General features: G+C 46.4%; 1 protein-coding gene across 2 annotated transcripts in view; it reads right to left on the bottom strand.

Annotated features, from left to right (window-relative positions):
* Positions 1 to 26,536, bottom strand: part of LOC138261617 (arf-GAP with GTPase, ANK repeat and PH domain-containing protein 3-like) — a 2,246,054-nt gene that overhangs the window by 270,734 nt on the left and 1,948,784 nt on the right. The window lies entirely within an intron of this gene.

The following is a 26,536-nucleotide window of genomic DNA, read 5'->3' as shown; positions in this document are numbered from 1 at the left end:
CAAAAGTCAGAAGAAAGAACAGCATTCGAACACATTTCACCGGCATTCATTTCACTTCTCCTGAAGCCATAACAGTTCCAAATCCCCACAAATGGAATAGACGTTGCATGGCGACTAACGGCATTGCGTGAAGAATGGGTTTTAATTCTTGCTTTGGCACTTGACCAAAAATCGTCTAATTGTAGGTAAATAACTGTATCTTATTGTAAATACGTTCAAGCTTAGCCTCTCCATTGTTTGCTGTCAAGTCTCAACATGACCGTAAGGCATCACACAGTGGTGCCTAAAGCTCATATTTGAAATGATATGCTAAAATACAAAAACTTCTATGTACATTGTCTCACTACTCCTTAGAGGTAGCACAACTACTTTACAACAAGCACTGACAACGCGCTTTCTTTGTGCAAAAAGATCAATGGTCGGACTGGTCTATAAGGTAACCAGGCAGTGTTGATGGGCTGGTTCGGTTTTCTGGCTGTCTGTGGGTCTGTTTCATAGGCTGCTGGGTCGGTTTTTACTAATTCCCCTGATATTAAAACAATCTTTGCATGCGGGGAAACTCAAATCCTTCCATATCTTGCAGAACACTTATACAGCATGTCTTTACACGTTCAAAACTGCGCCAATGTGCAAACAAGTGCCACTTTTGTAGAATACTAAAATCTCCACGATGAGACCTACAGCTTCCAGACACCACTCCACACAGAGGTGCAGACATCTATGTATATTCATACGTTAAGATCTATAGACCGACATGCACTAAGGCACTCATTCACTTCCACAGAAGAAAATACATACAGGCATACATACCAACAGACCTACAGCTACCCATATACACATCACAACTCATGTACAAGCACTCAAACAGACATATCTATGACCATGTACACAGACCAAAGGACATGCAAGTATCTATGTACACAAACCGACAGACATACACCTATCTGTGTACAAAACTAAATACTGTCAAACATACTTCTAGGAACGAATGTATACAGAGAAATAGATCCCAGGCTCCATGCACAGATATCAACAGACAGAGGCATGAGGACATAATTTCATCCATATTCACAGAGGCATGGGACCACCAACAAACAACCCACATATGTTCACAGGTACTACACATACGGGCACACATACATAGACAACATACATGGATATATTCATGTATGATGGCATGTACAAAATTAGAGAGGCGAACAAATGGATTGATGGATGGCTAGATGATGGGCTATTGGATGAAAACATAACTGTTGAAGATGAGAAAAGAGTGCAGTGCCCAATTCCTTCACCTCTCCTTAGAAAAAATCACTTCTACCGGGTGGGAACAAAGTCAGCTATACACACATCCCAACAAAAATGTAGACACCCTTGCAGATAGACAATTATACATAAAGACTCCTACGCAAGCAGACTAAAAACACGCAAACGCACAACTATTTGCCCGGACACAGGATAGAACAATCACAAGAAGCATAAGTCGAAAAGTAGAGCCAATTTAGCAGGACGAGAGTAGTGTCATGAAGTGTGCTGTTACACATGAGGCGCAAAATGCAGATCCTACTAGAATACATACCAGCCACACATTTTTCAAAATAAAACCTTTTTAGTAAAAAAAAATATATATATTAAACAATAAACTATTAAAACCATTAACTGCTACATAATTAATATGAAGGCTCCTGACACATTTATCTTTGTAAAATGTCATACTCTTAATTGTACATGACAATTGAACAATACGAAAAACTTCTTTAAAAAAACAGTATTAGGCCCTAAGGGCAGTGAATCCCCTGCGGACTAGGGAACCAGCAGATGGAACTTACAGAAAAGGCCAAGTACAGAGGTTCTTAGATAATGGAAGGAAGAGAAGGAAAGACACGCTGTGCCAGCACACTAGAGAGAGAGGAACAGAGAGGCAGACAGGCAGGCACGGATGCCAAGTGAACACAACAAGAGACACTCAGAGTGGATTGAAATCCCAGGAAGCTGCCTGGGCACATTAGCTTAATCACATCCATTGAAGGCAGAGTGGGTGTGGAACGGCTGTCGGGCACACTCTCCATTTCAATCAATCAGTGTATTTGTAGAGCGCACTACCACCCTGAGGGTCTCAAGGCGCTGGGGGAGGGGGGGAGTGCTGCTGCTGCTCAAATAGCCAGGTTTTGAGCTGCTTCCTGAAAGTCAGCAGGTCTTCGGTCTGTCGTAGGGGCAAGGGAAGGGTGTTCCAGGTCTTGGCAGCGAGGTGGGAGAAGGGTCTGCCTCCGGTAGTCGCTCTTCGGATGCGGGGGGACGGTGGCGAGGTCGACTGAGCGGAGTTGGCGGGACGGGATGTAGAAGGTGAGTCGTCTGTTGAGGTAGGCTGGACTGGTGTTCTGGAGCGCCTTGTGTGCGTGGGTGAGGAGCTTGAAGGTATCCTTTTGTTGACGGGGAGCCAGTGTAGGTCTCTCAGAAGGGGAGTGAAGTGGCTGTGGAGGTGGGCATCGAGGATCAGGCGTGCAGAGGCGTTTTAATGCGCTACAGTTGTTTGAAGAGTTTGGCAGGGGCTCCTGCGTAGAGGGCGTTTCCGTAGCCAAGTTTGCTGCTGACGAGGGCTTGGGTGACTGTTCTTCTTGTATCTGTGGGGATCCATCTGTAGATCTTGCGGAGCATGCAGAGGGTGTTGAAGCAAGATGAGGAGACAACGCTGATTTGCTTGGTCATGGAGAGTGTTGAGTTGAGGATGATGCCCAGGTTGCTTGCGTGGTTGGTGGATGCTGGGGCTGCTCCCAGAGCGGTCGGCCACCAGGGGTCGTCCCAGGCCGAGGGGTTGGTGCCGAGGATGAGGACCTCCATCTTATCTCAGTTCAACTTCAGTTTGCTGTTCCTCATCCATTCGGCGACGGCCTTCATTCCTTTGTGGAGGTTGGATTTGGCGGTGAGGGGGTCCTTGGTGAGGGAGAGGATCAGTTGGGTGTCATCAGCATAGGAGATGATGTTGAGGTTGTGTAGCCGGGTGACGCGGGCGAGCGGGGCCATGTAGACATTGAAAAGTGTAGGGCTGAACCTTGGGGAACGCCGCAGATGATCTTGGAGGCTTCGGAGCTGAAAGGGGGGAGGCGGATGCTCTGGGTTCTGCCGGAGAGGAAGGAGGTGGTCCACTCCAGAGCTTTGTCCCGGATCCCTGCGTTGTGGAGGCGTGTGCGTAGGATGCGGTGGCAGACGGTGTCGAAGGCAGCCGAGAGGTCCAGGAGGATGAGGGCCGTGGTTTAGCCGTTGTCTAGCAGGGCCCTGATGTCGTCGGTGGCGGCGATGATGGCGGTTTCGCTACTGTGGTTGCTGCCGTACCCTGACTGGGATGGGTCCAGGATGTTGTTTTCTTTGAGGTAATGGGTCAGTTGTCTGTTGATGATCTTCTTGATGACATTGGCCAGGAATGGGAGCAGGGAGATGGGACGGAAGTTCTTGAGGTCTCTCGGGTCCGCCATGTGTTTCTTGTGTAGGGGTTTGATCTCAGCATGCTTCCAGCTCTCGGGGTAGGTCGTGGTCTTGAAGGAGATGTTGATGACTTTGCGGAGGTGGGGTGCGATGGTGGCCCTTGCTTTGTTAAAGATGTGGTGCGGGCAGTTCAATACAGAATACACCAGTAAAGACATCTGAGGCACGTTTGAAAAAAATGACCGACCCCATAAATGTGCTGCAGACCTAAAATACGGCTGCAATCATAGACATATGCAATGCTTTGGAAATTTTTCACTATACTAGTGACTGCAATTACTATGTGTCACCAAACTGTCAGCACGTTGTCAAAAAAATAAAGTTTAAAAACACAAAGGTTTACTGAAAAAACACGCGGTTGAGATGTAAAAGTTGAACACCGCTGAAATGGGGTAGTTATGGCCATCAGCATCGCAAGAATCATGTAAATAGATATCTGCGAGGAGGTGGTGCAGAAAATTGTTACTCGATAAGTTCAGAAAATTGTATTTTGTATGTCTCAACTATAACACCACTTATATTTTTCAGTACATTTATATGTACATACATTAGTCACACATAGTGACTTTAGTTACAGTGCAGTTGATGAAACCAACGAAAAAGAAAAGGACATTTTGGATCGGTAACAAAGTTGGTGTATGTAATAAATCTGCAAAACCTCTGGCTAAAGTTCGGTCCGTTCAACTGAATATCTTCCTGCCAAATGTCGTGCTTAGTGATCAAGAGTGGAGAAAAGATATTGGGAGCAATCCAAAAGTAAGCAATTTCCCATTACAGTTCTGAAAGGATTGTTTGCTCTCTGCAGTAGCAAAAACGACTGAGCAGGAATACACCTAAATTGTCATGAAGATACAATTTTACTCAGGATAGATCCCATTTTGGTTTAGTGCAAATCTGTTCAGTATTTCCTGAAAGTATTTTTTTCACAAACCTCAGAGCCTGGGAGTGTTTATAAACACTTCTGGGAGTTTTCCTTATAAGTATTGATTAGGACTTTTCTAAAACATCAGTTCAACAGGTGGTATAATTCCGATCCAATCCCTAAAAATAATTGAAATTTGCCAGTTTGAGTTAAGCAATCGTAACTCCTGCGATGACATCACTTGTGACATTCCAAATTCTATCACTCCAAACATCATTATTGGCATCACTGAAGCTACGACGAGAGGCGGTTTACTGATCGTAGGGGATGGCCATAGGCGTATGCTATCTCCCAGAATCGGCTGCACAGAGCAAACGATGGAGCATAGTTGTGCTGAGCACGGGTCTCCGTCGAAGGTCAGACCCAGCACCCAGAGCACACGGTGCAGGAAAGAATGACTTGTTCAGTAGGCTGTGCTCCAGGTCCGAGAGTGCACTTTTGAAGATCCTGTCTAGCAGGTCTTGGCAAAAGGGAGGCTGAGCGCACGCCTCTGCTTGCAGCCAAGGTGTACTGCACACAGACGAAGGCCCTGCTTTTGGGGCATATATCTTCAGTATTGGGCCTTGTTAAACCCCAGACTGTTCTGCCAGAGACCACTTATCCATGACAGTAAGGTCTTAGGGTAATGGTGCGGAGTGTAGGCCTAAACGCAAGACCTGGCTGAAGGCAGCACTCAGTGGCAGGGCCCAACCCCTAGTGCTTCCTGCATATAGATTAAATGGCATCTGACTCAACACCCCTGCATCCTTTTGCTACTCACCACAAGGACTGGACATTGGCCAGTCTCTGAACCCAGAGCCTGTTGAGTATGACAATGCCAAGGTGATTTTTTTATGCAGATGAACTCTTGCAACAGGCATTACATTTAGGCGGTCATTCTGACCCTGGCGGTCAAAGACCGCCAGGGCGGAGGACCGCGGGAGCACCGCCGACAGGCCGGCGGTGCTCCAATGGGGATTCCGACCGCGGCGGTAAAGCCGCGGTCGGACCGGCACCACTGGCGGGCTCCCGCCAGTGTACCGCCGCCCCATTGAATCCTCCACGGCGGCGCAGCTTGCTGCACCGCCGCGGGGATTCCGACCCCCCCTACCGCCATCCAGATCCCGGCGGTCCGACCGCCGGGATCCGGATGGCGGTAGGGGGGGTCGCGGGGCCCCTGGGGGCCCCTGCAGTGCCCATGCCACTGGCATGGGCATTGCAGGGGCCCCCGTAAGAGGGCCCCTACATGTATTTCACTGTCTGCTGCGCAGACAGTGAAATACGCGACGGGTGCAACTGCACCCGTCGCACAGCTTCCACTCCGCCGGCTCGATTCCGAGCCGGCTTCATCGTGGAAGCCTCTTTCCCGCTGGGCTGGCGGGCGGTCTGAAGGCGACCGCCCGCCAGCCCAGCGGGAAAGTCAGAATTACCGCCGCGGTCTTTCGACCGCGGAACGGTAACCTGACGGCGGGACTTTGGCGGGCGGCCTCCGCCGCCCGCCAAGGTCAGAATGAGGGCCTTAGTGTGCTTTTCACCCACAGTAAATTAGTTTGCGCAGAAAATGCCTTGCAGGGACGGTAAAACTGCAGCAGAGATATTTTTTCATCAAACCAGTGCCTGACCAATATCTTGCCTGATTTATTGGCTGCAGCTTATGCCACCACACTGAATGTTCATAAAAGATCCCTACAAGTACATTTTGTGAAATTTTGCAGAACTTTGGGAAGTATTTTTTTTTTTTACAGTTAAACCCACCCCTTGTACGTCAAAAAGCTTAAGCCAAGCGAGTCTGAGGTGTATGGGTATTGGATATCCGCAATGATGATATCAATGGTGATGTGGTATGTGATGATGCCAGTGATGATGTCTATGTTAATTGCATAATCTTGTGTTGGGCTGAATGACGTTTTTTGACAAAATTCAAACTAGGCAAAAACTACAGTTTTTTAAAAGTCCATCTGTGGAGTGAAATGCGGCTGTCCACAATTTGCAACCCAGATGGATTTAAAAATGGGTGGCTTTATATACAACTGAGCATTTTTTTTTATTTAATCCTTGCCTCAATGGAGTCCAATGCAGCTGATTATTAGAAAGATGTGCTAAACGTTACTTGTGGAAGAGATTAATCTTGCTATTGAAATGAGTATGGCTTTGACAAAAGCAGGGTATCATTTGGGTACTCCCAGTATAATGATATTACCAAAGTTAAATCTTGACATGACCAAGACATGAACACCTGTTTTTAATTGGGTGGGAGATGACAAGTATCTGATTATCTTTAGTGTGTATTGATGAGAATCTGCAGATTTTGCAACTCTGCTGACGGTCGGGACAGGAGAAAGAGTGGTGGTGTCATGCACAAAGTCCAGTGCTGAAGCTATGGATGTATGTGCGATGGAAACACATCAACCTTGACTTCATTTAGAAAAGTTGGTTTGAATTTGTTTCTCAGCATTGGGTTGATAAGGAGGAATTTGAAAGTTTTAGCAACAACACATTTTCCATGTTGTGGAATGGCAACTCCTGACTACTTGAAAAGCATTCTCAGTCTTTCTAGGTATAGGATGAATAAAATGTAAACTATTCTGGAGTTCTGATGAACATTGCAAGGTATCATGGACCTATCAAAGTTGTGATCTTCCATCTTTACATTTTAACAGTGTTTCAATACAAAAAAGAATCAACTCAAGGCAAGATCTGGAAAGCCTGTGAGGAGTTCCAAAGTTTCTAGTGATCTGCCGTGGACCATCATCTTGAAGATCGCTGTTAAGTCTAGTACAAACAGTAATCAGGTCTCCCTCATTTAATGTGTGACGCATATCATCTAGGATTTTTTTAACCATCTCTTTTTATTAGATTTCAAAATGTATAAACAAGTGCATTTTGTGCTTAGGAATACTGACATTACAATCATCTAGTGGGCATTTCAAAAACAACAACCCGTCCCTTTCATCTGTCTCCACAACAGGAATGACATCCCACACAATCTCCATGAACATTCACCTCATGAATAGCAAACCTATGAAAGAAGCACCCCTTCAAAACATTCCATAGACCCCACAAAGGAAACAGTTACTTTTATAATGGAACAAGTTCAAAGCCCTTGAGTCTGATAAGCTGCCTGTGGCAGGACCTGAGAAAGAAAGGATGGTTTCCAAGTTGATGCAAACAATTTTTGTGGGGCAGATAAGGCAGCAGATAGTCGTTCAATGGCCAGAGTGTTCCATAACTGTAAATACCAGGCCAAGATAGGAGGGTATTATTTTCTTCCAGAAGGCCACCAGGGCCAAATGGGCAGCCCCTACACAATTCCACATAACCATTTGGTCACTGTGAAACCAAGAAACATGCTTTGACCGTGAAAAGCCATGAATTATGGTATGGGAGGAGGGTGGGTAGACAACCGACATTGGAGGAAGGTGGAAAGATAATGGAGGAGGAGGTGGAGAGGAAGTGGAAAATGTAATTACAAATAAAATAGTACCTGCAGAAGTATATGGAGCAAGTAGCCAGTGGAAGGACACTGGACAGTAGCCAATGGCCAGTGACCGGAAGGAGTACTTGATCCCGACTCCACAACGGCATGGATGGCAAAGCAGAGAGAAGGAAGTGAAAGCAGATGACATGCAGGCCAATCAGAAACACGTAAAGGAAAGTGACTCTGGACTAAGCTCAAGTGGGTTGTAAGCCACCTCTACGATTTTTTTTATTGATAAAAGATTTCCCTAGCTCAGTGCGCAAGCTTGTGCGTGCAGGCAAAACCTAATAAGACAAAAATGTGCCTTAAGTGAAACTGAATGCTATGCTCAAGTATTCGACTCATCTTGCAAATACAGTGAAGTCTTTGAACTAATGTTTCATTTTTTTAATGTGAATATGGTTGAGAAATGGGTCACACCCTCCAAAGAGATGTCTGAGTTGACCTGTATTAAGATCGTCACAAAAGTTTTATTAGCCTAGGCTAGAGCACGAGGGGTTGAAGGCTCGCACTTGAGCATGCAGAGCCACTGAAGCAGTTTGTTGTGTTTTATAGGAAACACCAGTGATGCTCACTGTGCGCTTCCTTGAATCCCCCAATTCAAGTAGTTAGTAGACGAAATTACTTAAATAAGCAGGACATGAATGAGTGAATAATAAACGCGCCATGCAGCGCACACGCTTCATCTCATAGCAAAATGATTTGTAATTACCTAATTACAGTTATGCAAATAACATCTTAATCTACATAATATGCACTTGTCAGCACTCTATTAAAAGCTGTGACTGAAAAGTGGCATGCATAAAAACGGAAACTGCAGTACTTTACATCATGCATCCATATCCACAGAGTCTTTGGACTGTTTGTGGCAAAATATGACAGTTGAGATGTTCACATTAACAATTCTTTTAGCTTATCATTAATAGAGAAATTTGCCACTATTCAGAATTGTACCCTGTCAGGGTCATACTAGGACAAAAAAAGACAATGTTTGTTTTAATATAAGAGAACTCAGCAGGAAAACCCGGCCTAGCAGAGCATAAAACATGCCCACAAACAGCCAAAAAATGAACCACACTGACCTGTCAGACCAGACTATTGTGCACTGCCTGTTTGCCCTGTATGCCAGTCCCGTCCTGTACCATGTCTGTAAATTGAGTACGCTCTTATAAACCAACATCCACCATCAATATACCATGGTTTTCTATGCACCAGTTCAAGTTCAAGTTTATTTAAAAGCGTAGTTAATAAATACCAATACATCATACATTTTTTTTAAATGATACTTCTCCTACCATGCAGATAAAAAGCAGATCAAAAAACTTTCCATTCTAGTCTAAAAATTATTTTTGGGAGTATACATATAGTCCAGCATGTCTAACCGTGATTTTTCTAGTATCTAACCTCCTATTTAGAAGTGGGTATGTTATTATCATACCCTCATAGGTTTTGCTATATAAATACATAGTTTTCCAGTGCCCCTCGTCTTTATACATATGGTTCCAAATATGATATAGAAGTATATTTTAGATTCTAATAATTTATCATAAAATAGAATAAAAGTAGGGAAAAAAAAGTTGTAATTTCTTTTTTTTTTAGTCCGATTGATACTCGAAAGAGCTAAAAATACTTTCGTAGATACTATCCGGGGGCCTTATAAGCCAACAGGCACATATATTATGTATATATTAATTATGAACTTGTAATAATTTTTTAGATATCAGACGTAAAAACTTTGTAAATTTGGCGTTCAGGGCAAAGTCAGAAGGTTTAAAGCAGGTGATCACCGCTTTGCTACAAGACCTTATTCCCCTTTGATTGAATGCTGCCTTCAATAGAGTCTTACGCTCATTTCGTAGGTCATTACAGAAACAGATCAGATGGGTTATGTCTTCCAGCCGCACAGCTTACACTGAGGAATTGCTGCAGTGCGTACCCCTGGGGCTAGATGAGCACCACCAGGAATAATGCCAAATCGATGTTTAATAAAAAGATCCTTGTCTGCTTTTGACTACCCAGGCTCCAGATATGGCTGATATTTTAGGAGTTTGTACTCATTTATTACCATCCAGGAGTGCGATCTGGTAGCTAATAGGGCTCTTTTCCATAAGTACCGATCTTTTCTTCACTGTTCAGTTTAAGATTTTTTTGAAAGCATAGTAGGAGAGATTTGAGACCCATAATTCCCATACTTCCAAGTCTTCTAATGCCTGATCTAAGTGCTGTCTAGATTTGGCTGTAGGAATTGAACTGATCTCCTTCCAGAGTGCTTGGCAAAGCTGATTTCCTTTTGTTAACTGTAAGTGTTTCCAGGTTTTGATGTAGCTGGATTGCCTTGCTATACGCTGGTTTAAGTATCCAAACTCCAGCCTAATTTTTGTGTGGCAGGTATGCCCTGATAACTGGAATAGAGACCTAAATACTTTTCCAATGATTCCATTTAGGATGGTGGAACCTTGTCCGCGCAGGGCTTCACTACCATACCCTATAGGCAAATTTAGTGTAGCTGCAACAACTTGCAGCAAGGGACAGTAGCTAGGGCCACTAAGCAACGTTTTCAGAGTCGAAAGGCAAGCAGTAGAACATTCCCTTTTCTATATAGATCCTGCTTCTGAGGGAGAAAGGAACCCCGTTCATCAGCCCAGGTATCTATACTGATTTCCAATACTCCCTTTTGTGTGTGCCAATCTTTAGCTCTAGAGATTTGTTTTACTGATTTCCATCACTTTGTTTTTTTTCTGATTAATTTCCAATCCATTCTGCTCGGGATATTCAAATAATTGACAATGAGCCGTCGTAGTCCTACTTTAGTTTGACTCAAAAGTACTACATCATCAGCGTATAGAAAATTGGAAATAAAAATATCACCAACCTTAGGGGAATACGCATTCACCTTATTAAGCTTCACGGTCAGATCTGATAGAAAAAGATTAAAAAGATACGGCGCCAGCACGCAACCCTGTTTCAGACCTTGCTTTGTCTCAATTTCCCTTGAAAGGAAGGATCCATCCCCTATCTTAACTCTGATCCATGTATCTGTATATAACTGCTGAATAACTTTTAGCAGATTTTCCGGTATGCCCCAGGAGGCTAATTTTTCCCTAGAAGACATAGCTGTACCAAATCGAAAGCTGATTTGAAGTCTACAAAGCAAAGATACAAGGGTTGATTTTTTAGTTTGCATATGTCGATGACAATGGAGGCCCTTTGCAAAGCCTGTCTGATTGGGGGGAATACTGCTGTTCTCGGTTGCCCACCTGCGAAGATGCTCCAGTAGTAGCCCAGCATAATATTTAGCCTCTACATCCATTAAGGTAATCAATCTGTAATTCTCTGGATGAGATTTATAGCCTCCTTTAAATATTGGGTGGATTATAGCCCCCCCTCCAAGATTTTGGAATACTTCCAAGTTCTGTGCAGTGGTTGTAAATCGAGACCAGTTTTTCACCCCAAAAAGCTAGGTTCATTTTGAACAATGCATTTGGGATCACATTTGGACCGGGGGCACCCCCGCTTCTGCTGTTCTTTAATAAATTCACTACTTCTGACGTTGAGAATGTTAAATGTGCAGGTTCCTTTTTGATAATAGGGGGCTCTAATATAACTCCTTCTGGGCTTGACTCATTTATTGTCTCGTCTGAGTTTTCGATGACTCTCTTATTATCGCTGAAGTGGTGAATTAAATAATCAGACTATGAGGATTCCGAAAGATTGGAGCTAGTCAAGGTCATTGGAGCTTTGTTCAGATCGTCCCACATTTTCCAAAAACCCGGTGCATTTGTTTTTTTGCTTAAAAATAAAGCCTTTGCCCAAAAGTCATGATTTTTCTGTTGTTTATAATCCCATATTTGTTTCCGATAGATATTGTGTATATTTTTTAGATCAGCCTTAATAACACAGTCAGTTGGATTTGTCTTATATAGACTGTCTGTTCCGTTGTCTTCTTAATTTAGTCATATGCACTGAAAAATGTTATATTCTTATTTGTTTTTGGTCACCTCTGGTTCTGATAGTTCTTTTGTGATCTATGTGTAAGGAGACTAACTGCAAATCTGTCCAGGAATGTTGACCAGATGATTATTGAGTCGCTGGATATATCATTATAGCATTGGTCAAATATCACCATTGACCGTTCTCCAATGGACTCCACTGATTTTTCACTCCATTGAAGTTTCTTGTAATTCGTTGTAGTGACATCCCTTGGGGCAGTTGGTGCAGAATTAAATAAAGGAAAGCCACATCCAATCTCCAGGCATTGTTGACCATAGTCACTCTTATCTGATTTTATGATATTATACTAAGTAATTAGAGTCAGTAGAAATAAGTAGGCCACAGTGTAATCAATTGTTGCTTGAGTTCCAGTGATGTAGCAGGTGGTACTGCCCACAGTTGATCTTGCAAGATAGTTTGGGCATCCCTTTCAAAGGGATTTAGCAATTTCAAGTTGAAATCCCCAGCTATTAGAAACTTCAGGGGTCTTAAATCCTGATGGGCAAGTAATATTGTATCTATCGGTTTGGAGGATATGTGTTTCTTGGATCGTGCATCTGGATGGATGTAGACATTAACTAGCAGGAGTGGGCTGGAGTTTTCTTTATTCCATCCATCTAGCTTCAATAGCAGAAACTCGTTGTTTTCCTTGTATAACCGTGTGCATGATATGTTTAACCCTGCTGAAATAAAGATAGCTAATCCCCCCTTTGGGTGGCCAAACCTTTTCTCCCTGATTGCTGGGAAAAAAAGCCCATTTATCTGTCAATTGTGAATGGGTTGGTAGCCCAAGTCTCCTGCAGAAGGATAATTTGATTTTTTTTAATAAGCTTGTCAGATCTTTTTGTTGGATATTTGATCTAACCCCATTTATATTCCAAGAACAAACTTGGAGGGGTTTATCATAGGGAGTTACCAGCCCATAGTATGTCCTACTACTCGGAAGTCACTGACGATTTTCTAAACGGATTACTTCCGACATCCAACCTGGATCTAGCTGTGGTAATAGGTACATGTTGGATGCTTTGTGCTCTGTGTAGTGTTCATCATTATTTCCAATTGCAGATCTAAGAACTGAAAAAGATTTATTTAACTCTTTTGATTTAGTTATGTTAGGCATGTTTTGGTCCTCTAGAGGGTCGGGATAACCTGTTTGTTTTGGTATGCTGAATTTAATTCCCCATTTTAGGAAGGAATTTTTTTTTAGCGACTCTTCTAACCACTTGTGATATCTTCCAAGTTACCAGGGTTGATTAGTTGATTCTTCCTTCATTATTTTTGGCCACCAGTAGAAATTCTATAGAAACAATATCAGTAGACTTTATATCTATTAGAGCCGGAAGAGCTTGTAACAGTTTTAATATGTTTCCTCGATTTAAAATATCATATGGGGCCCTAGATTGATATTGTGGTTCCAGAATTAATTGTTTGCAATCTGTAGGTAGGACATAGTTGGGACTTCTTATAGGGTCCTTCTGTTCTACCATTTGGGCTGTCCCTTTGTGTTTTGTTACCTGTGTCTGTGGCGGAGAGTCTCTATCTGACCATCCTGAACCTGATACATTTGGCCTCGCAGCTGATCTAATTGGGGACTCTCCCTCCGAGAGTGGTCTGGGAGATTCCACCATACACTTTACCCCCTGTCTCACCGTTTCCGACTGTTTGATGGCAGGCTCTCTTCCTTTTTTTTAGCTGAAGCTGAGCTGTTTGGGCCCCTGTTTGAGCCACTTGACATTTAGCATATTCAGGATTGACAACTGCAATTATTATGCCCTCTTCATCAAATGACCTCCTATGAGTTACGGGACTAATACTCAATTCAGCTTTCACCTCCCATTGATGTAGTTTGATGTTCTGTGATTCCTGCATGGTTGGGCCTATATCGTTTGATATTGGGGAAACTCGGTCCTTACTTTTTATATTCTCCCCGTTTGAGTATGGTTCGTTTTGCCCCCTATGGTTTTGGAGAATACAGCCCCTCATTTGAGTTTTGAATAGTGGGAACAGTTTATTAGCCCTTGGGATGCTCTTTTTGTTTCTAATGGGGTCATAGGACATTGACATACCGTTTCCCGAGTTGAAGAGGATCTTAACTTTGTGGCGGAAGGGCCCATTGAGACACCCCCTATTTTGTACCTTGCTTTTCGTTGTTTTTTCTTTTATCTTTTTGTAGGTGGCTTTTCTAAGCATAGCAGGTGCCCCACAGATTTGGGGGAAGGGGGGAGAAAGTGTATTTATTTTAATCTCAGACTGACATCCTTTCTCCTTCTCAGGGGATTTTAATGAGCATGCATTTTCGTTAGGTGCTCCTTCCTGACCGCACACCGGTTTTTCAGGGGATTCACCCCCTCTTTTTATATTTAAGTTTGCTTTGAGGTTTGTTATCATCGAATTTAAAGTCTCTGGGAGTGTGGCCAACTCATTGATTATGGGCTCACAGGTACAATCAGTTATTGTCATTTGTGCAAGGTTCTGAGCTCGCTTTATCAGGTTGTTTAAGTTGGCCAGCTTCTGATCAATCCCCGATACTGATTTAGCCATCGCGTTCAGCAAATCCACCTGGACGTCCATTTTTGTGGACTGATAAGACAAGGCACTAAGCGTTAATTGTGAAGTCTTAAAAAAGATATCCCATACAGCATTTTGATCCAGTTGGTTATGAGTATTTCGTGTTGTGAAGGCAATATGTTCTCATTTATAGCCTCCTTATCTTCGAGTTTGTTTATTTGTGCTGTTAATATGGCAGAGGCATTTGGGGATCTGTATTCAGAGGCGGATGGGTCCAGTTGAGTTTCTGAGGTTTTGGCTTGCTCTTTTTGTAGATTGTCCCCCATATCTTTGAAAAAAGGCCCTTTAGAGATGTGTGCGGTGGAACTCAGATCCACTTGTAGTCGAGAAGAATTTAGTTTTGGTGAGTCTGGATTATTGAAATCCTCTGAAGTGTGAGCAGTTTCTAAATTGTGATTCCCTTTCCACACTTTGCTGGCCTCTTGTGGCCTCAAGGCAGGTAGACTTGACGTGGAGTCCTTGACTCCTTTAATAATTACATTTACCTCAAAAGGAGGTTGAATACCTAGTTGTGGAAAGTCAGTTAGATTTTCCAGAGATGGAAAGTTGGAAGCTGCAGGGGACGGCGATGATGACTGGAGGGTCAGTAGTTCTAGGTCACTGATTGAACCCCAGACATTTTCTGTATGATTATCGTCCGTTAATTTTTTATGATTGCCAAGGGCAGATTTTTCAGTCATCTCCTCCTCCTTGATCCCGCTTTTATTACCCTGCTCATGTAGCAGGCTGCTTTCACATTTTATAGGGGAAACTGGGTGGTGTAGAACCACAGAGCCATTAGGTAGAGAGAAAATCGCATCCATGGGGTCCTTCAAGAAGTCAGTTTTGTGGGGGATGTTAACCGATTTTGAAACATTTTAAAGAAGGGGGATATAGGGGAAATGAAGGATTGATGCTTTGATTTATTTTTTGCTTCCCTTTTTGGTGTTGAAGGCGGAGAGGAGGGTTTATTAAGCTTCTTATTTCTCTTGGCTTGTGGCTGAAAAACCCTTTCTTTTCCTGAACGCATCTTCGACGTCTGTAAGGTTTTCCTTAGGGTTTTCCTTCTTGCTTCTTTCTTGTCTAGTAAACGCGCCGCCACACCTCAACGTTGAGGGGAACGAGCATGCGTGGTCCTCCTCAAGTACTGCCCAAATTACTGCTGGCTCCTGCTGAGGTCGCTTGAGGGCTAGGCCTGCTGTGGCAGCCAAGGGGTCCAACTGAGGCCGACTGGGGATTCCTCTGGGACTTCCAGATGACCCTTGGCTTTGGGGATACGCCGCCACAGCTCAACTGTTTGAGGGGCACGAGCACGCACAAGGTCCTCGATCTCCTCCTGGATCCTGCCGGCCCCAATGGAGAAACTGCTATAGATCTGAGTGGTCCCCTGGGCATTTGGTAGTTTATGTGGATTAGTAATAATTTATAGTTTGATGTTTTTATGTTTTTGGTGACTTAGTTCACAGTATGGCGAGTGGGCCGGTTACACCTCCACAAGCTGCACCCAGACCTGGCTGGGCCGCTTCTGTGGTGGCCTGAGCTCACCCGACATTGCAAACACTACCCTACCGCCTTGGCAGTATAGCAGTGTAGCAAGATGCTGGATGATGTAGCAGTATGGTGATGTGGCAAGGATGTGGTAGAGAACAAGGAGCAGGAGCAACACCAATTTACTTCAGAAAAAGGATTACAGTTTGATCTGGGGCTTTTGCATGCCAATAACAGTTCCTAAATGACAAGCGTAAATATAAGTGCTTTAGCTGCTCATGCCACGAATGGCCGTAAAGTACAGGTAAACAGAAGTGGAAGCACAATTACCCGTGCGGCAGCACAGGTGCTTATCGATTGATATTCCCCAGGTAGGGTCGTCACAAGCGTAAAACGCTGAGCAATTGAAAGTAAAAAGTTGAAAACACCCAAGTGCAAGGCAGCTGCTCACAGTGCCCAGCTTGCGAGGGACTGCGAAGCTGGCTGATGATGTTGTACCTTTTCTTGCTGCTCCTCCTTGGACATGGCCTGGCTCTGCTTGCCACAGCTGCCACGGTTACCACTGCTGCCTCTAATCCACTGCTTCCAGCCACCTCTGACCTGCTCCACAGTGCACCGGGACCCCCCCCCCCGGAGCTTAGGAGTCCAACCGCTTTACGACTGCCTCCATCTGCCCCTCCAACAGCCGATGTCGGTGTGGATTCCGGGTAAATTCTAGCCCCTCCGGAGCCCAGCCCGGCTGTTCCCAGCTACCTCCGTCCGCCCTCCAGTCGGCCACAGATGCAGATGTTGCCGCCCTGTAGCCCGAACAGCGCTGGGGTAAAATCTGGATTCCCGGAGCGGGCAGCCGAGCGGGAGCAGAGGGCAAGCTACTTTCCCTCCTCACCGCGAACGCCGCTTGAATGCGCCGAGCCACATTTGGCAAGCAACACAAAGGAGGGACAATGGTCTATGTACCAGCTAACCCCAATAAGCAGGCAAACCGGTGTTTGTATATACAAGACCACCATTAAAGAGGATGAGGCAGACCCTGCGTAACTGACCTGCACTAATGACATCAATATCGCTTCTTAAAATTCATGGACGTCTGTTCAGTAAAATTCCAAGGGTAGTGAAAATAGCATCAAACACCCACTCACTCTCCAATGACATCACAAGATTTGGTGTAAAATGAGCTCTGACCTAATGACATTGCACAAAAAGACATAGGGGGTCATTACAACATTGGCGATAAAAGCCACTTACTGCCGTGCAGAAGACCGCCAACACACCACCGCGGACACGGAATTCTGCCACTGCCATTATGACCCACAGCTCGGAATCCGCCAAAATCTAGACACCCACACAAGTCCGCCACACCAAAGGTCAGTGATTAACTGGCGAGAACAAAACCTCCACCGTCACACCAACAGGAATACGCCCACACTATCACATCCCATGAATCCACGCGGCGGTCTTTCAACCGTGGTATTCCATTGGTGGTACACACCGCTCGCTCAAAATACACACACATTTACAAAACACTACCACATTGGACAATTCCAAATACACACACCTGATACACAAACACACACCACTCCCACACACCCAATACACTATAAAACACACACCCACATCACCCACAAACCCCTACGACAACAACTGCTACAGAAGGCCAGAGAGAGACACCACCAGAAAGAACAACAGCATCCACAGGCACTCAACACCATCACCCACACAACTTCCACGCACAAAACACCACACACCACTACATATCACCACACCACACATCACCCACACTACCCCATGGCATGGCAAAGACACCCCAGGTTCTCGGAGGAGGAGCTCAGGGTCATGGTGGAGGAAATCGTACGGGTAAAGCCACAGCTATTTGGAGCACAGGTGCAGCACACCTCAATAGCAGGGAAGATGGAGCTATGGTGAAGAACTTTCGACAGGGTCAACGCAGTGGGATAGCACCCAAGAAATCGGGACGACATCAGGAAGAGGTGGAACGACCTACGGGGGAAGGTGCGTTCCGTGGTCTCCAGACACCACCTGGCGGTACAGCAGACTAGCGGCGGACCCCCACCTCCTCACCCACAACTAACAACATGGGAGGAGCAGGTCTTGGCGATTCTGCATCCTGAGGGCCTCGCAGGAGTCGGTGGAGGAATGGACTCTGGTAAGTCAAACCTTTAACTACCATATCCCCCACCCTACCTGCATGCTATCACAGACCCCCACCCTCACCCCCTCCCCTATCAGTCCAACTCCTCACTAATGTACTAATAACACAAACCACACATCCAAACACCAAGCCCTGCATGCAACAACAAAGCATGGACACCCATCACTAAAGCATGCCCACTGCACATACCATAACACCCCCCTCAACCATCATCACACAAGCCCCCAGACAGGAATGCTAGCACTGGGGTACACGCTCACCGACCCATTGCACACCATGACACACACAGATGCAATAATCATGCTTTTACACCCCTGCAGGACCACTACCCAACGTCACCAGACAGGAGGGTCCAGACATCTCCACCCCCCCCACAGAAAAGGCCCACAGTGATGACAGCAGCTCTGTCCAACTGGATCCAGATGACCAGCCCGGACCATCGTGGGCCTCTGGCCAGTCGGTTCACCTCACACAGGCACAGCCCACCACAGACCTTCCACCCTCTGGTAACACCAGCACAGCACCCACCCAGCGGGCCCATACCTCCGTCCCCAGGACACGTCAATCAGCTGTGTGTCCGCCACTACAGGGAACCCAGGATAACCCACCACCCCAACAACACCAGGGATCTGGGGGCAGTGGTAGTGGGCACACGGTTGAGGGAACAGAGGCCCAGGGAAACAGGGGAACTGGGAGGGCTGCTGTGCGACAGGGGGAGGACAGGCCCAGGGAACCCACTCTCCACGAGGCCCTCTCCTCCATCATGGGAGCATACCACCACTCCCAGGAGACGATGACAATGGTCCTGGCCAAGTTTCAGGAGACCCAGCGCATGCAGGAGGAACAGTATTTGGGCTTCAGGGAGGAACTCAGAACCATCAGCTCCGCCCTGGGCACCATCGTAGGGGTGCTGAAGGAAATACTTAACACCAGGAGGGACACTGTGGCACTCCAAGGGGCCCTTGACACTAGCATGGACGATGAACTGCCCACCACCTCCGCCGGCGCTAGTGGACAGGACGCCCCCCCACAGGACCACCACACCAGCACCCCACCCCCTGCAGACGGAGAACCACCCCGCAAGCGGTCCCTGAGATCCAGGAACAAGACAGAGCACGATGCCAAGACCCCCGCCAAGAAATGAGACCACCCTGATTGTCAAACCACTGTCCCACTTTGTAACCCTGTCTATAATGGAACTGCCCCAGCTCCACTTCCTATGCCCATATGGGCAATGCACCTGTGAGACTAATAGACTGGACTCTGCCATGGACATACCTCCACCATCCCCCCTCACCATTTTACAACGCCCTCCAATAATGAGCACTTCAATAAACACCCTTGAACCACAAAACAATCTGGAGTCAGTCTGTGATTTCGAATTTGTGTATTAGCAATTACAGTGACAAAATGCTTTTTCAAATGTAATGTCAACATACCTATATCACACAGCTCATGTCCATGAGGAATCTAAGCAGATGACACACGTTGGAAACCACACCTGTGAAACCGTAAGGGAAAATGACAACTCAGTCACCATACACTGGGTGAAATCGACAGACAGGATAGAGGTGGAAGTGTTAAAGTACTTGTAATAGGCAGGAATGTTTTCTCACCTGTGTCTCACTGGAAATATTGCTGGATGACTGAGTCCCTGTTGTCAATGTCTTCTTCCTCTGCTTCCTCCTCATCACTGTCCACAGGCTCCACAGCTGCCACAACACCACCATCTGGACCATCCTCCTGCAGAAAAGGAACCTGTCGTCGCAAAGCCAAGTAGCGTTCCTCTGCCCTGGTCCTGGGATTCCTCACTGGGGTCAGTAGCCATGACAGGTTGGGGTAACCAGAGTCCCCTAATAGCCTCTGGAGTTGACCCATCACATAAGGGATGCTGCTATTCCGCAGGATGTAGGCGTCATGCACAGAGCCAGGGAACATAGCATTTACCTGGGAGATGTACTGGTCTGCCAAACATACCATCTGTACATTCATGGAATGATAACTCTTCCGGTTCCTGTACACCTGTTCACTCCTGTGGGGGGGTGAAAGCTACATGGGTCCCATTAATGGCACCTATGATGTTGGGGATATGTCCCATGGCATAGAAGTCACCTTTCACTGTAGGCAAGTCCTCCACCTGAGGGAAAACGATGTAGCTCCGCATGTGTTTCAGCAGGGCAGACAACACTCTGGACAACACACTGGAAAACATAGGCTGGGACATCCCTGATGCCATGGCCACTGTTGTTTGAAATGACCCACTTGCAAGGAAATGGAGCACTGATAGCACCTGCACTTGAGGGGGGATTCCTGTGGGATGGCGGGTTGCTGACATCAGGTCAGGCTCCAGCTGGGTACACAGTTCCTGGATTGTGGCACGGTCAAACCTGTAGGTGATGATCAAACTTCTTTCCTCCATTGTCAACAGGTCCACCAGTGGTCGGTACACCGGAGGATTCTGCCATCACCTCACATGTCCCAGCGGACGGTGCCTATGAAGGACAACAGCGACCACAGAGTCAAACAACTCAGAGGTATTTACCCACAGTCTACACAGAACACCATTCATACACAAAATGTGGCCTGTATTTGTGTTGTGAGACAAGGCCTAGGTATGTGTGACGCAGTTGGTAATTTGGCCATGTGGGCCCCTGAAATGGCGGCTGCCAGACCTGTAAAGTGGGACAATGGGATGTGAGGTAACTGCCCTGGCGTTGTACACCGTCGCGGTAGGCGGTCGAAGACCGTGGCGTAATGCTGCATTGGTTAACATTGGACCCTATGGGTTCCAGGAGCCAATGACGATGTACGCCGGCGGTGACAGGGAAAGGGCCCCTGCCTTCACTGCAGAGGAGTTGGAGAAGCTCGTTGACGGGGTCCTCCCCCAGTACACGCTACTCTACGGTCCTCCAGACCAACAGGTAAGTACACAGGGAGCATGCTGTATGGGCTATGCCTGTGTGGAGAGGGCTGGTTGTAAGAAGGAAGGGGGCACAGTTCTGCATGCATGAAGGACTGTGAATGCATGTGCCACATGGCAAGGTTGGGATGTGTGCCACTCACTTTGACGGTGCAGTTGGTAATGACTTCTCTTCTTCCCCTGTACCATTCCTGTAGGTCAGCGCCCACCAGAAGAAGGATATTTGGCGTGCCATCGCCAAGGACGTCCAGACCCTGGGGGTCCATCACAGACAGAGCACCCACTGCCGTAAAAGATGGGAGGACATTCGCCGCTGGAGCAAGAAGACGGCGGAGGCGCAGCTGGGGATGGCCTCCCAACGTGGGAGGGGTGCCCGTCGAACCATGACCCCCCTGATGTTCAGGATCCTGGCGGTGGCCTACCCTGAGTTAGATGGGCGCTTGAGGGCATCACAGCAGACACAAGGGGGTGAGTACACTATCATTCAGCGGACTTTGCGCGCAGTGAAGGTGTCTGGGTGGGGGAGGAGGGCTGTGGATTTCCCTAGGCCAGGGTGAGTTCCGTAGGCAAGGCCCCTCCTTAAGGCAGGCCATGTGGACCCCAACCCCACCTCTGTAGAGTGCCAAGTACAGCTATTCATGCCCCTGTGTCACCTATGTGTGCAGATTTCATCCATAGCCTTGTAGGCCATTTCCCAGGAATTGAATCTGTAGAGCCCAACAGAGCGACGTAGTGCAGGGGGCTGCTGTGTCTGTATTGTCCGCCAACGCTAGCAACTCAAGACACTGGCAACTCAAGCACCGCTGAACAGGGTAAATACCGCCATGGAAAGCACCGCTGAACAGGTCAGACACTGGCAACTCAAGCACCGCTGAACAGGCCAAGCACCGCTGAACAGGGCAAAGACCGCCATGAAAAGCACCGCTGAACAGGTCAGACACTGGCAACTCAAGCACCGCTGAACAGGGCAAAGACCGCCATGGAAAGCACCGCTGAACAGGTCAGACACTGGCAACTCAAGCACCGCTGAACAGGGCAAAGACCGCCATGGAAAGCACTGCTAGCCCATTTGCGGCACGGGCAGTGACGCAACAGGGACCGTCACGGGGTGAGTGCTGCACTCTGGGCACCAGTCCCCCTCCAGAACCAGTGGAGACTTGCATCCACTCCGTCTGTCCTGCACAGGATGAAGCACTCTGGGCACCAGTCCCCCTCCAGAACCAGTGGAGACTTGCATCCACTCCGTCTGTCCTGCACAGGATGAAGCACTCTGGGCACCAGTCCCCCTCCAGAACCAGTGGAGACATGCATCCACTTGTGTGACTGTGGCTTTGCACTCCCCAGGATAGAACAGTGGGCAAACCACCCACTGTAGAGACTTGAGAGACTGTGACTTTGCACTCCCCAGGATGGAACAGTGGGCAAGCCACCCACTGTAGAGACTTGAGAGACTGTGGCTTTGCACTCCCCATGATGTAACAGTGGCCAAACCACCCACTGTAGAGACTTGAGAGACTGTGGCTTTGCAATCCCCAGGATGGAACAGTGGGCAAGCCACCCACTGTAGAGAATTGAGAGACTGTGGCTTTGTATTCCCCAGGATGTAACAGTGGGCAAGCCACCCACTGTAGAGACTTGAGAGATTGTGGCTTTGCACTCCCCAGGATGTAACAGTGGGCAAACCACCCACTGTAGAGACTTGAGAGACTGTGGCTTTGCACTCCCCAGGATACATCAATGGGCATGGAGCCCCCTCGTGGATTTGGCGTGGTGCACTCATCCGGCTGAGGTGCCCCCCCCCCCTTCCCTTCCCCCTGAGGTGCCTGTGTTATTTTGATCTGATGCCCCTGCAGTGTTCTCTCCGTTTGGATCGGGTATCTTGTGTGGGCCTCGCCCATGCATTTTGGACCCAGTGGTCCACGGACTATGAATGGTGCTATACCTGCACAACTAATCGTGGTGTATATTTTGTTTATTGTGTATATATATATATGTATATATTTGCTTACTGAATTTTGATATATTACAATGGTTACACTCATTTCCTTTTGTCTTTGCATTCTTCCGGGGGGATTGGGGGGTGTTACTGTAATGTATAGATAAGCATTGGTGTGTGTGTTGTAGTGGGTGAGAGTCGGGTGGGGGTTGGGGTGCTGAATGTGTGTGTCCCTGTGTTTTTGCCTCCCCCTCCCCTATGTCGTAGGTGCAGTACTTACCGTGGTCTTCGCCGCTGGAGTTGATGCTCCTCGTAGAAGAGCAGGAAGACTAGTGCAGGGAGAATATGGAGTTCTGGCTCCATGGTGTCGTCGTTCCTCGTGGAGTGTGTAGAGGTGAGCGTTTTCCCTTCGAAATGGCTGTTTCCGCCGTGTTTTTATCCGCGGTCAATCCGCCCCGGAAAAGGTGGCGGATTGGTAGGTTGTGATACTGTGGGCGGTACATTGTCTCCCGCCTGTCTGTTTGCGGTGACCGCCGCGCTGTTTGTTTGTACCGCTGTGGCGGACGGACTGTTAAAGTGGCGGTCTTTGTTGGCGGTTTCCGCCACGGTCATAATTGCACATTTTTTACCGCCAGCCTGTTGGCAGTCTTACCGCCGCTTTAACACCGTCCGCCAGGGTTGTAATGACCACCATTGTATTTTTCTCTGGCAGCAGCAGAGATAAAAGGCAGGCAGTCATTAACTTATATGGATGTTCAGGTCAGGCTTGACAGTGCAACTGTCACTTGGCCTTTTAATCAACACCAATACTATTCTACAGTTCCTAGCCTCCACACAAGTAGATATAATTTACCAAGCTATTTAGTAAATTAGTAAATTTACCATACAACATTCCTTTAAAGCCAGACATATTGGCATTGCCAAAGCTTTTTTTATTTTATTTGAGGCTGTCATTTTGAATCTTTGTGTACGAATAACAAGTTTACTGCTCATTCTTAGTCAATTGCACAATTGCTTTTAATTAAGCAACTTTTTCAGAGGGGTTTTCGTCATGGGACAGACTACTCTGCAAGTAGAGCATTTCTCACGCAAAATAAATTACAACATCTAAAGAAAAAGGTCTGGGACTCATTCAAATTACGCCACAATACAATCACCAGCGCACATACCACTAATAATGTTAGGACTATGATCAGCCCAGGAGTGTTCAGTACTGTGTAGACAAACTAAAGGCAATTATACCTTTGGTGCTTCGCTTGCACGTGCTGTAATCTGCTCCGATTCCAACTGGATCTGCCTCTGTCTGACTGCAACGGTTACCTTTATCCTTCCTAAGCATTATTGGAGCTAATTGTTAGCATCCTCTCAAATGTTTGTATATAGTGCAGTGCAGTGCAGCAGTACGGCGCTTGTCCACACCGCAAGCTGGCTGCCACACAAAAATATTCAATAAAATAAAAACTTTCAATTTCGGACACTGGGACCGACTGCCCGGTTTCCTAAAAATATATATTTTTTAAATGCAAAAAGACCCCTCAGGTTTATATCCACGAGGTGGATTCTGCCAGTTTATGCTGTGTTTCCCTTCTTAGCATAAACCAGGGGCTGCAAGGTCATAGCCCGGCATAGCAAAGGGTAGTTTAGGGTAGCTGCTGCTTATCGATGTGGACCTCTTAATGACGATCAAGTTAACATTCTAAACAGAAAGACACATTTCCTTGTCATCTGCAGAACAAGCAAAAATATGTTTTTGTCATTAAAGACGAATGTAAAACCATCTATTGTCTGTTTCTTTTCTACAGATGGGGAAACGTTTAGGGAGCTTCAGGGCAGACAAGGGTCATGGACTCGGAATGTAACAATCATAGCCATTTACTACCGGTTGCCTGGGGCTTTTCCCAACTACTGAGACCAAAATTGGGCACCAAGTACACCCGTTAGCGCTTGCCCTTCAGGGTAGCAAGTCGAACAGTACAAGGATTACTCTGAGAGGCATAGTGTGGTAGGAAACTCGGAACTCAATAAGGCATCAAACAACAAGGTAATAAATCAAGGTCGAACCAGAGCTATTATTTAGAAAATAGAAAATGTAATATACTTCTGGCACAGGCTACAATACTGAATATGATCATCAGAGGACATTTCCAAGTGGTACGTTCATACTATTTAAGGTAACAGCTTCTGTGAGAGATGGTCACTCTAGGCGGTTTCGCTAGAAAAGTTATTGTCGGGAAACAGGATGCAAACTATACATTGGCCCTTCTGGGTGAGTTAGTGGTTTACTGAGATCCTGCCAATCTCACTCGAGAACTCTGGATTACTTAATCCATGTGCAATGGGTTTTCCCTACCGGATGTCTTATCCTTGGACGGTACAACTGGCGTTGGAGGAGATGGAGTGGTGGACAAATGGGGCCTGTGCCTCAGGTAAATTCCTCTTGCCCCTCCCCCACCTTGCACCACAGCACCACAGCTGTTTATAGAATGGGTTTAATTGGGCTATATTACGTCAGGCAGGAGACGTGGCCAGCCCAACATTTTGGGCCTCAATTACGTGGTTTACCATTACCTTATCAGCATCAGGCTGCTTGTGGTTTCAGACAGTAACAAGGGTGAAGGGTAGGCCTGATTGGTAGGGTACACAGTGCAGAGATATTTCCATGGCCCCCTGAAAACGAAAGTAGAGCCCGAGAGAGGGACAGGGATGAGGGTGGAGTATGGTTTGGATCAGTGCAGAGCTCGTACTAGAAGCACCGCAGTCTATCTTGTGTGAACTAGCAATATTCTAATGCTGGGTGCAGCTAGGATACGAACTATACCTCCACATGAGTTGAGGTGGCGCTGATTCAACTTGTGGAGGAAGAAAATAACTGAAAAAAGAAATCTGGGCTGAAAAACATGGCCATTTATGGTATAGTTTCAAGTTTAAGGAACTGTACTGGCAGATTCACATGCTCGGTCTGAAAGTTCTCCGAAGTCTGCTAGCGCTAGCAAACATAAAGGGACTGATGTGCTCATTCATTGTTTTATTGGTTCTACAGGCACGTTTGTGTTTTATCAGTATTTGTATTTAGGGATGCCAATAAAGCACGATTGTGTTTTTTTTGCTGCAGAGAGCACCAAGGGTTTGATGAGAAAAAAGAGACGGCAGAATAATAGTGCAAGTCCTTTAATGAAAGGTGTCCTATTACAAGCCTGGAAATATAGCTTAGTGATTAAAACAGCTGATACTTAAACATGCTGTGATCTGAAGAGCACAAGTTTGAATCCTGTAAATGCTGATTCATTCTTCCATCCTTTCTGAGGTCGATAAATTGAGAACTGTGTGGAAGGAAATACTGTATAAAATACAAGATATAATTATTAACACCTGTATAATGTACTTCCATGATTTATATGGTCCTGAAGTGCTTTGGGAGTGTTACTTGAGTACACACCAGTTTGTGTTTAGTGAAATGCAACACTGAGGCCCTCATTATGACATTGGCGGTAAATCCCGCTTTCCGCCGTGCAGAAGACCGCCAACATACTGTAGCGGCAGCGGAATTCAGCCACAGGTATCACAACCCACAGCTCGGAATCCGCCACAATACAGACACCCACACAAGTCCACCACACCAAGGGTCAGTG

This window comes from Pleurodeles waltl, chromosome 10, assembly GCF_031143425.1.
Source record: "Pleurodeles waltl isolate 20211129_DDA chromosome 10, aPleWal1.hap1.20221129, whole genome shotgun sequence".
NCBI lineage: Eukaryota > Metazoa > Chordata > Amphibia > Caudata > Salamandridae > Pleurodeles > Pleurodeles waltl.
The sequence above is the reverse complement of the archived record's forward strand: the minus strand, read 5'-3'. Positions and strand labels throughout refer to the sequence as shown.